Raw genomic sequence first — 12063 nt, forward strand, 5'->3', positions numbered from 1 at the left:
TGGAAAACTGTTCTGTGGTCAGACGAATCAAAATTTGAAGTTCTTTTTGGAAAACTGGGACGCCATGTCATCCGGACTACAGAGAACAAGGACAACCCAAGTTGTTATCAGCGCTCAGTTCAGAAGCCTGCATCTCTGATGGTATGGGGTTGCATGAGTGCGTGTGGCATGGGCAGCGCACACATCTGGAAAGGCACCATCAATGCTGAAAGGTATATCCAAGTTCTAGAACAACATATGCTCCCATCCAGACGTTGTCTCTTTCAGGGAAGACCTTGCATTTTCCAACATGACAATGCCAGACCACATACTGCATCAATTACAACATCATGGCTGCGTAGAAGAAGGATCCGGGTACTGAAATGGCCAGCCTGCAGTCCAGATCTTTCACCCATAGAAAACATTTGGCGCATCATAAAGAGGAAGATGCGACAAAGAAGACTTAAGACAGTTGAGCAACTAGAAGCCTGTATTAGACAAGAATGGGACAACATTCCTATTCCAAAACTTGAGCAACTTGTCTCCTCAGTCCCCAGACGTTTGCAGACTGTTATAAAAAGAAGAGGGGATGCCACACAGTGGTAAACATGACCTTGTCCCAACTTTTTTGAGGTGTGTTGATGCCATGAAATTTCAAATCAACTTATTTTTCCCTTAAAATGATACATTTTCTCAGTTTAAACATTTGATATGTCATCTATGTTGTATTCTGAATAAAATATTGAAATTTGAAACTTCCACATCATTGCATTCTGTTTTTATTCACAATTTGTACAGTGTCCCAACTTTTTTGGAATCGGGTTTGTAATTACCTATTCCAAATAAGTATCAAGAGAGTATGTGGTTTCAGACTCCATATACTGTGCACTTTGATCTTTGAAAGAGACTTTTTACACAGGTACTGTAGTATCTGTAAGTTACTGTAATATCTGAAAAATCATAATAGGGGCACTATAAAGGGATAGTTTACCCAAAAATGATCATCATTTGCACACCATCATGTCGTTCCAAACATTTTTGACTTTCTTTCTTCAGTGGAAGACAAAAGTAGTTGTTCAGCAGAATGTTGACGAAGAAGGAACAAATAGTGTTAAAGTGGTTGTTGATGTTGACGGACATCTGGACAGACGGACAGTGAAGGGGCCTCAGCTGTGTGCTGTTGTCTTCATCCCCCCCGCATTCCTCATGACAGGTGCGAACAATGCCAGGGCCCCGAGAAATGTCTCTGCGCCTGTCTGTGTCCCCGACTGACATCGGCTGTGTTCGCCAGTAAGACTGACTTCACACATTATGCAAATCATATTGACAGCATAGCTAATGCTTTTTATTAAGCTAATTACCCTTAAGGTCATTTCTGTTTTTGGCACCAAGGCTAGACTCTAGGAAAGGAGAAAACTAGTTTAGTAAGAGAGAGCACTGTTTAATTTCATTTTGCTGGTTCTTAAAGGGTTAGTTTACCCAAAAATGAAAAATCTGTCATCATTTACTCACCCTCATGTCGTTCCAAAGTCATAAGACTTTTATTTCTCTTTGGAACACAAATGAAGATATTTTTATTGAAATCTGAGAGATTTCTGTTCCTTCATTGAATGTCTATTCACCCAAAACTCTGAGGGTTTAAAACATTCATAAAGAGATCAAAATTCCTATGAATCGAGCAGTTTGATCCAAGTTTTCTGAAGAGACACGATTTATATGATGAACATTTAATTTAGGCTTTTATTCAAATATAAAGATGGAAAGAACTGATTTGAAATATTGTAAAAGCGACACAGGTGAGTAAGTTATTTTATTGTATTTACAAATAAATTGCAATATGTAGCTCTCTAACAGAGTTCATTGTAAAGCATTATCTATTGTGAAGGGTCATTTCATTAGGGTTTATTTTTAAGGAATCACCGTGTCTATTAATGGGTAAAGCTACAATAATGTCTTCAGCGAGTCAGCTTGAAATCCTTTACATCTAAACTGGTTTTATCTCTTAAAGGGTTAGTTCACCCAAAAAATGAAAATGATGTCATTTATCACTCACCCTCTTGTCGTTTCATAGACCTTTGGAACACAAATTGAGATATTTTTGATAAAATTCGATGGCTCAGTAAGGCCTGCATCACCAGCAAGAACACTCCCTTTTTCACTGCCCAGAAAGGTACTAAAAACATATTTAAAACAGTTCATGTGAGTACAGTGGTCCAACCCTAATATTTGTTTTTTAACCACTAGAGGTCCAAAAGTTGCATACATGTGTTAACCGTTACAAAACCCTTGGCCTAAAACTTAACCCTAATTTTACTCCTAAACCTCAAGCATATTAGCAGTAAATATTGAAATTTCCGGAACAACATGTAGTTACACAGTAAATCCATAGTATTGTGCGTATTCAATGTTAATACATAGCAGTAGTTAAGGCCATCTAGTATTAAGTGTGATCGAGTAGTTTCAAATGTTGAGTTTATTATTTGTGAAACTATTCTCTAGAAACCCATAAAAAACTGTCTATATGTTTTAAAAATGGTTCATTGTCTTCTGTGGAACACAAACGAAGATATTTAAAAGAATGTTTTAACTGTTTTTGTCCATACACTGATAGTGAGTAGAGTTCAAAATAACATTGGACCCCAGACTTTTTAATGTACGGACAAAAATTGACAAAATATCTTCTTTTGTGTTCTGAGGAAGAAAAGGTCATACATGTTTGAAAATGATTATATTTTTGGGTGAATTTTCCCCTTTAATGTTCTTCCTGAAGTGCCAACCAAGGCTTCAATTTTCTTTTATATAAAAATGTAAAATATGGGAAGATTTTTGCTAACCTTTTATATAAAATGATAATCCAGTAATTTGGTGTTTCAAAAAAAAAAAAAAAAAAAAACCAAGCACCACTCTTGATGTACTTCCGTATCCAAATGGCTCCTGGAAAATTAGTCCAATCTTTGCCCTGGCTTAAAAGGATTCTTGACGCAAAACTTTTCTATTTTCAATAGCTCTCTGGTGAGAGTGACTGGCAAGATAGACATAAAGTGAGTTGTACATCTGGTAATGAGCATTCTGAGTCCAGTAAGACTACCAGAATTACATGTTTCCACATGTGTAAGCTTGCCATTCATCCTACACCCTTGTCCTCTTAGACATGTTCACTTGTCAGGGTTGGCATGCACTAATTTTAACATAACAGATATTGCGTCATCAGGCAAGCATGGTCTATTTGAGAATATGCATAGGTCAAAGATCATGCGTGGTTTGGGAAGAAAAGCTGTTAAGATACTGTCCGTGATCACAAGGGTTTCAAAGACCCACTACGCTCATTCTGATTTACAAGGAGGTTTTCCACAGCAGAGCCCAAGAGCTACTATTTCTAAAGTTCACTGCATACATGAGATTAAAATATGGTACTATTAATACAGTTAGCATTTTCATATTCAGTTCAGAAATGGTCCTATCAGTCTCCATTAAGCTCAATTTCTATGAGCGTGAAAAAGATTCAGACACACACTTTTTTCTAGCATAGCATATCCTGTAAGGATAGCGAGGTTATTTAAATGAATAACTGTAGCAAAGACCTTGAAATTTCATTTGATTTTCACCATAGCATATATTACCTAATTTCTAATAAAATAATATAATAGCTAATAAAAATAAGAAATAATAAAGGCTAAAAAGGCGGCTCTGAAGTTACATTCTGTCATTTAAATCATTCCTTCCAAGTATTAAACCCAATTCTAACTGCATATAGGCTGTTTCAAAACCTAGCAAGCTGCCCGGCTGTTTTCTGCCTACACAGGCATCTGCATTCTAACTGAGCAACTCTATAATCGCCCACACATCACACAAATAGTGCTCTTCAAATCAACCGCACAAGACTCGAATCACAGCAGATTTCAGTTGAGTTGATCGTTAGCATGTTGCTAAGCTAAAAATGTTTTAAGTGTAAATCATTAGTTCACTATAGTTTTGGAACAAAGCCTTATTCAGATTCAGATATCACTGAGATTCTCAGGATTATCTTTCATGGATTTCCTTTGGCTCTGTTCCAAATACTAGTTTACAAATACGTTTTTTAGAAAAAAGTCAGCATGAAGGTCCTCCCCTAAACCTAACTGCCACTGGGTTTAAGCAAATCATAGGAAAACATACAAATGACACTGTATGAATTCATATACACATTTAGCAACCAATTCACCAAAACGTAAAATAGTTTAAGGTGCCCTAGAACCAGTTTTTACAAGATGTAATATAAGTCTAAGGTGTCTCCTGAATGTGTCTGTGAAGTTTCAGCTCAAAATTAATTTTTTTTAACTGCCTATTTTGGGGCATCATTAACAATGCACCGATTCAGGCTGCGGCCCCTTTAAATCGCACGCTCCCTGCCCCTCGAGCTCTCGACTATAATACAGTGCATTTACAAAGTTCACACAGCTAATATAACCCTCAAATGGATCTTTACAAGATCTTCGTCATGCATACTGCTTGCATACATCGGATCATGTGAGTACTGTATTTATTTTGATGTTTACATTTGATTCTGAATGAGTTTGAGGCTATGCTCCGTGGCTAACGGCTAATGCTACACTGTTGGAGAGATTTATAAAGAATGAAGTTGTGTTTATGCATTATACAGACTGCAAGTGTTTAAAAATGAAAATAGCGACAGCTCTCTTGTCTCCGTGAATACAGTAATAAACGATGCTAACTTTAACCACATTTAACAGTACATTAGCAACATGCTAACAAAACATTTAGAAAGACATTTCACAAATATCACTAAAAATATCATGATATCATGGTTCATGTCAGTTATTATCACTCCATCTGCCATTTTTCGCTATTGTTCTTGCTTGCTTACCTAGTCTGATGATTCAGCTGTTCACATCCAGACGTTCTGTCCTTGTCTAATGCCTTGAACATGAGCTGGCATATGCAAATATTGGGGGCAAGTTTGTAATGTAATTCACCTTGTAGCTGGTGGGTTTGGATTATGGCTTATAATTCTTTAACAAAGACTCTTTTTTTTTTTTTTTTTTTTTTTATCCCCATGGGAACCAAAGTCTCTGAAAAAGTGGACAGGCACTGTTGCACTCCATTGAAATCTGTTGTAAGTCTTCTTCTTGTGCTACGTGTGAGGTGCGCTATTTGTATGAGCCTATATAGAGCGTTCCAAATCAGTCACTTATGTTCCAGTTCAGTTTGGATAGAAAGCTAGGTTTTGGAACAGAGACTGATTCACTATGCATCACTTAAATTATAATTGAATTACTGTAATACCATTGCTACAAAAAGAATGATGTTTGTGTCTATTACTAAATATAAAATTGGGCCAAGATGCAGTTTTGCCAACAGCTCTACCTTTAGTTAACATATTTCACATGTGAATTGAGGGTACTCTTCAAATTAAGCTCTGGTGAAGGCCAAAGCTCTGTAATTTATATTTGGGCTAATTAGTGAGGTGTGGGTCTTGTCTTATAAATAGAGGCAATTACTCATGGATATGTGTGGGGCTGTCCACTGAGGGTAAGCACTTGGTATACATGATGTTGCTTACTGCTTATTTGTGTGTGTGTGTGTGTGTGTGTGTGTGTGTGTGTGTGTGTGTGTGTGTGTGTGTGTGTGTGTGTGTGTGTGTGTGTGTGTGTGTGTGTGTGTGTGTGTGTGTGTGTGTGTGTGTGTGTGTGTGTGTACAGTGGCCTCAAAAAGCATTTGGACACTGCAGACACGCTTAAAATGTATAAATGTCACTGCATTAGCTAACACAATATTAAACCAAGTGGGCATATAATTTAAGAGAAGCATAAGTTGTCTGTGTGGAAGCTTGTATTTGCCACAGAATAAAAAAAATAAATAAATAAAAACGTAATCGTGACATTTTATTGCACAATTTTGAGTGGAGATTGGAAAATGTAAACTCTATGTAAAAAGTTATGAAGTCAGAATTGTGTCTCGCAATTGTTTATATCTCACAATTTGAATTTTATAAATGACAATTAGGAGTTTATATTTTACAGTTCTGAGAAAAAAGTCAGAATTATGAGATGTAAACTCCCAACTGTGAGAAAAAAGCCAGAATTGGGAGATAAAAAGTTGCAATTGCTTTTTATTTATTCTGTGGTGGAAACAAGCTTCTATACATCTCAGCCCCTCCTAAGGGTACGTTTAAATGACAACAATGTACTAAAAATGGAAAGGTTTTTCCATTTTTTTTTTCATGTACAGAAGGCAACATTGTCAAAACAATCCCGTTCACACGGATCTGCGAAAACGACTAAAAACTTTGTATTATCCATGCCAGGCCAGTAGATGGTGTTGTCACTTTGTAAAGAAACACTACACACCTATAGACTGAACACATAATACATATGCGCATGACATCACCGTTTTCACACTTTCGCGTTTTTGTAGTTTACATGGAGATAATTTTACTTGTTTCGCAAAAACTTTCACTTTTTTCAAAAGTTTGCATTTTCAGGCCCCCAAAACGCCATTGTTATGTAAATGAACGGCCAAAACACATAAAAAGTTTTCAGTTTTTCATGTAAATGACCCCTGCAATATTTCTGCAATATTTTCCCCTCATCAACAAAGTTTTATCATTAGAGAAATGAATAGTGCTTTATGGATAGCGCTTGCATCATTCATATTCTAATTGCTTTGACGTTATTGTTGTGACCTTGTTATCTCGGTGGCTTTGTTTCTAAAGGCGATGTCTTTTTCCTTCACCTTAAGACCTTGTTCAAGCTTCCCTCTGCCAAGAGCTAACAGAGCGTTATGTACGGCATATTTTTCCCAGTCTAACACGAGGGCATATGGCCTGCTTTATGAGCATGATGGTGCTGTAAATAAGAGCAATGCCACAGTGCTGCTATGCTTTAAGCAAACCCACCCTTATTCGGACAGCAGCAACAACCTGTTCTTGACTCTCTGTGAAGGGCTGGCAGCAACAGATGCATATGTTATCTTGAACTCCTCTGATGTGTTAAACACAACTTTTCAGGATAGTTTTTCCTCATCAAAATACAGATTTTAGCCAACCTCTCTGTTGGATGAATACAAGCTAACAGTGATTGTTAATGACCGGACCTTGACATAAAAGTATAGCTCACCCAAATAATATATATATATATTTTTTAACTCTGTCTTAGTTAAAGGGTTAGTTCACCTTACAAAAGTAAAATTAAGTCATCATTTACTCACCTCTATTCTAATGTCATAGGGACTATGCCCTTCTTTCCTTTTCGGACCACAAAACCTCTCGCGCTCGTCCATATAATGGAATGAATGAATGAATGAATGAATGAATGAATGAATGAATGAATGAATGAATGAATGAATGAATGAATGAATGAATGAATGAATGAATGAATGAATGAATGAATGAATGAACGAAGTCAATAATGACCAGCATCAAGCTTTTTAAAAAAAGACGCAAAACAATCACTGAATGGTCCAATGAGACACGTGACATATATTCTAAGTGTTCTGGCGGTATACAATAGGTTTTGGTTAAAAAAAAAAAAAATTATGTATTATTTAACGAAAATCCTGGACCGTTAGTCTTCATGAACGTGCGCCGTGCACAGACCAACGGCCAAGGTTAGGATTGTTGTTAAAGGATTAGTTCACTTTCAAATTAAAATTTTATGATAATTTACTCACCACCATTTCATCCAAGATGTTCATGTCTTTCTTTCTTCAGTCGAAAACAATGTTTTTGATGAAAACATTCCAGGATTATTCTCCTTATAGTGGACTTCAATGGACTCCAGACAGTTGAAGGTCAAAATTACAGTTTCAGTGCAGCTTCAAAGCATTCAATCTCAGACGAGAAATAAGGGTCTTATCTAGAGAAACGATCGCTCATTTTCTAAAAACAATTTTTTTTTTTATACATTTTAACCATAAATGCTTATCTTGAACTAGCTCTCTTCTTCTTCTCCACAGGTCAAAGTTTGAACTAATTGTTATATACTTGCACTAGCATATTGTATATGACAATTTAGTTCAAACTTTGACCTGTAGAGGGCAGTAATACACTAGTTCAAAACAAGCGTTTGATAATTTACAAAAAGAAAGATATATATATATATATATATATATATATATATATATATATATATATATATATATATATATATATATAATTTATTTTTGTAAATTATCATGAAATATTAATTTGAAAGTGAACTAATCCTTTAAATAATATAGTAAAACATTTTTTTCTTCTCCAAACTATCATATTTATATAGTTGAAGAACACTTAAGCAGCATTTTATTTCAGCAATATATGAAAACTGTACTCTGCAAGTTTTTTTTTTTTTTTTTTTAAGATTTGAAGTACACTACAAGTTCATTCAATACAATTAAGTGGAAAATACAGAAAAGAAAATGTATTCATCAAACCACTTCAGTTAAACCCTCAAAACGAGTTTTTTAGTAATAAAAAGAGTATTTTATATGTGATTTGCTAAAGAGCCAATAACTGAACTACAAATCCTGGGCAGGAAAAATGTAGTTCGCTGTGATATTTTTATTTCTAAATAATGAAATGCAAAATTATTTTAATGTGACATTGGTTTATGCTAGAAAAACTTTCTAACTCAAAATTATACAGTTTGACCCTCACTGTATCATTTTAGTTAGAAAATAAATCAGTGTTACATTAAAATAATTTTCCATTTCATTCCACTTTAGGAAATTCTGCTATTTTGCGTGTATTTAATCCAGTACAGTGTTTTAAATTATTTTCAACATAACAATTCATTGTTGATTGTGTTCTCCAGAAACATTTCTCAATCTTGTGCTTCAGTGGAACCAAGAACATCTGACCTTCTGTAAAAACATCTATATCACTAATTTACTTACTGTACTGTGAAATTTTCTTTCAATTTACACAATAAAGTTTCTTTGTTTATTTTTATTTTTGTGTACTAAAACATTGAACCCCAAGTATTTCATTGTACACATTTGAACCCCTCTATATACATTTGCTGTTTGCAAAAGTATTTTGTCTCTGTCTTACAGAAGCACTGCTTTCGCATAGATGAAAAATTGCCTTAATGAGGGGTTTTTTTTTTTTTTGCCTTACATTTGACCTCTATTTGTAAGTTATTAAAATAACCACCACAGTATGATATAAAAAAACAAAGTTTGGAGGTCATTATGAAAGGTGTAACCTGCAGGAAAGCTGTGAAAATGAGAACTGAAGAGCGAAACTTCCACAAAAAGATCTTGAAGGAGACTTGTGAGAGGTCAAGGGTCACCAGAGAATGGGGTAAAGGTGCACCAGTCAACCATATCAAGAGCTCTGCATAACACTGATCTGTTTGAAAGGGCGGCACAAAAGAAGGCGGTTCTCAAAGAGATCCATGTGAAAGCATAAGTAGATTTTGCATAATAATGACCAAGTTATGGTGGAAGATGTTAGCACAAACTCTATCCACACTCTGAATACTAAACTTTCGCCTCATGAAATTTTAAATAACAAACTCAGTATTTGAATTTTACCTCTCTTTCATATAAAAGATGTTTCAAACACTGTGGAATAAAAATGGTCAGAGCATGCTTGATCCAGCTATTTCTGATGATGAAAAGCTGACAGGAAAAAGAGCAAGACGCATTAGAGAGAAATCAGTGTAATCGGCAAATTGAAGTCCCAGTTTCCCTTATCAGCTTCTCGCAAACAAAGGGACAAATTGATATGTGGGAGTTAAGGTGCTGCTGTAAAGATATTGGGCCGCTCCTGAAGGATTTGTCTAGGTAAGCTCATGAAACATTAAGCAGTGACAGTTCCATAAGATCAATAGGACTAGCGCACATGCTGTTCTCTGCTGCCTTTGTTATTCTTTCCTTTCAAGTGAATGTTTCTGTCCTGGAATGTTTTGTACTATTTAGCAAGAAATTCCTTCAGAACCCAGTCAGATTTCAGTTAATGATATATCATCTTTTTAATACTTGTATATTTTTGATTATATATATAATAATATGTGCTGGCAAAAATGTGTTGAATGTACAGGCTAATGTAGAGCTACAGACAAAACAAGTGAAAAATGTCGATTTTGTCACAAAAATGAGTTAATTAAGCCCTCGCATAGTGATTCCAATGCTCCAAATAGCAATTAAACATCTAAAAGTATCTTTATTTGTATGTTTTCTGAGAGGAGTACCTTTCCTTTGTCCATGATAAATGCTGTTTTCTCTGCTCGCTTCTTGACTGGTGGTTCTTCAGCACAATAGTATCGTTTAAAGCATAGCATTCCAACTTTGTGAATATTCATAGCGAATTCTCGATGGCATGGGTCCGAACCACTGAAATGTGATCTTCAAACTCATGCTGATGTAAACAAAACGATCTTACTCGCGCTGATTGACAGATCCGAAGCGCACGCACAAAGACGCCTCAGACAGCATGTGATCGCGATATACACATAAACAGAATAACAGTATTTCAAAAAATCTGTCTTGGTGAGTATTCATGGTGGAAACAAGAATAATTTAGTAGGCCTATTATTTTTCCATAATTTTAATAAAGAGTAAGTGCACTATTCTAGTCTCCTGAATTCAGTCTGGAAAGATTTTGTATTTGCTTTCAAACAGAAATTGCAGTTAAAAAAAATTATGTTTGTCAAAAGAATAAAATAATAATAGGGTACACTTTATTTTGATGATCCCCTTTAGACATTCTGTTGACTATAAGTATTTCAACTTAAAGGAACACTCCACTTTTTTTGAAAATAGGCTCATTTTCCAACTCCCCTAGAGTTTTACCGTTTTCGAATCCATTCAGCCGATCTCCGGTTCTGGCGGTACCACTTTTAGCATAGCTTAGCATAGTTCATTGAATCTGATTAGACCGTTAGCATCGTGCTTAAAAATGACCAAAGAGTTTTGATATTTTTCCTATTTAAAACTTGACTCTTCTGTAGTTAAATCATGTACTAAGACCGACGGGAAAATAAAAAGTTGTGATTTTCTAGGCTGATATGGCTAGGAACTATACTCTCATTCAGGCGTAATAATCAAGGAACTTTGCTGCCGTTCCATGGCTGCAGCAGTGCAATGATATTACGCAGCGCCTGTGAGCCCCTGCTTGCACAGGGAACGTGCCTTGCAACCATGGAGACGTTTGTGAGAGACGCTGCGTAATATCATTGCGCCTGCTGCAGCCATGATATGAGCCTAATGAAAATGAGCCTATTTTCAAAAAAAGTGGAGTGTTCCTTTAATTGACAAAAATAAGGTTGGGAAGCTCATATAGTCTCAAAGGTAACAAAACTCCCATTTTATTTACGCTACAATCCTTATGTTATTAATCCAGATGCAGACTGTAAGTCTGCGTATGCGCATTAGCTTGATCCAGCATAAAAATACAGGCTTTTTTGTCATGATTTGAGCGTTTGGAAAAAAAAACGTATGAGACAGTTGTTGTCAGATTTCATTGGTGATTTCAAATATGAAATGTAATCGAAAGCTTGGCAAACAGCTTTGGAGCTGCATGATGCCCAGGATGCCCGAAAGTTATTTCAAAGATGGCCGCCAAGTGAAATGACTTGTCTTAAAGGGACTTTGAGCAAGTCCTGTACTTGCTCAGCAGCAGCATTAGCAATAACAAACAGCAGCAGCAGCAGCGTAGCAGATCTATTCCGCCAAGACCAAATATATCTTCATTGTCATATCCACTACCATGCAAACACTCCGAGAGTTGTCATGACAGAAATTGCCTGATATAAGGTCTGTGGTTAACAAAGCCTCTAAATACTTTCACGTTTTGATCTATGACATAAAACACACCAGTTTTAACCCTCTTGTGATTTTTTAAACCTTTATTATGTCTTAAAAATGGCGGTTGCTAACAAGTTGCAAAAACGGACTACTTCCTTTGGCGTGGACTTTAGGCGTCATCATGACAAACAGGACATTTGGACAGCATTTCTCATGAAAAAGTGGATAAGTATTCATACACAGCGCAGATCATAATCAGCGAGCATGTTTTTAAATAAAGTTTGAGGAAGCTTGGTGGTGGTGACGTTGATCATGGTGTGCTGTGGTCCGTTTATAGCCTACTGTTAGCTACTG

Source organism: Chanodichthys erythropterus, chromosome 17, assembly GCF_024489055.1.
Source record: "Chanodichthys erythropterus isolate Z2021 chromosome 17, ASM2448905v1, whole genome shotgun sequence".
NCBI classification, from domain to species: domain Eukaryota; kingdom Metazoa; phylum Chordata; class Actinopteri; order Cypriniformes; family Xenocyprididae; genus Chanodichthys; species Chanodichthys erythropterus.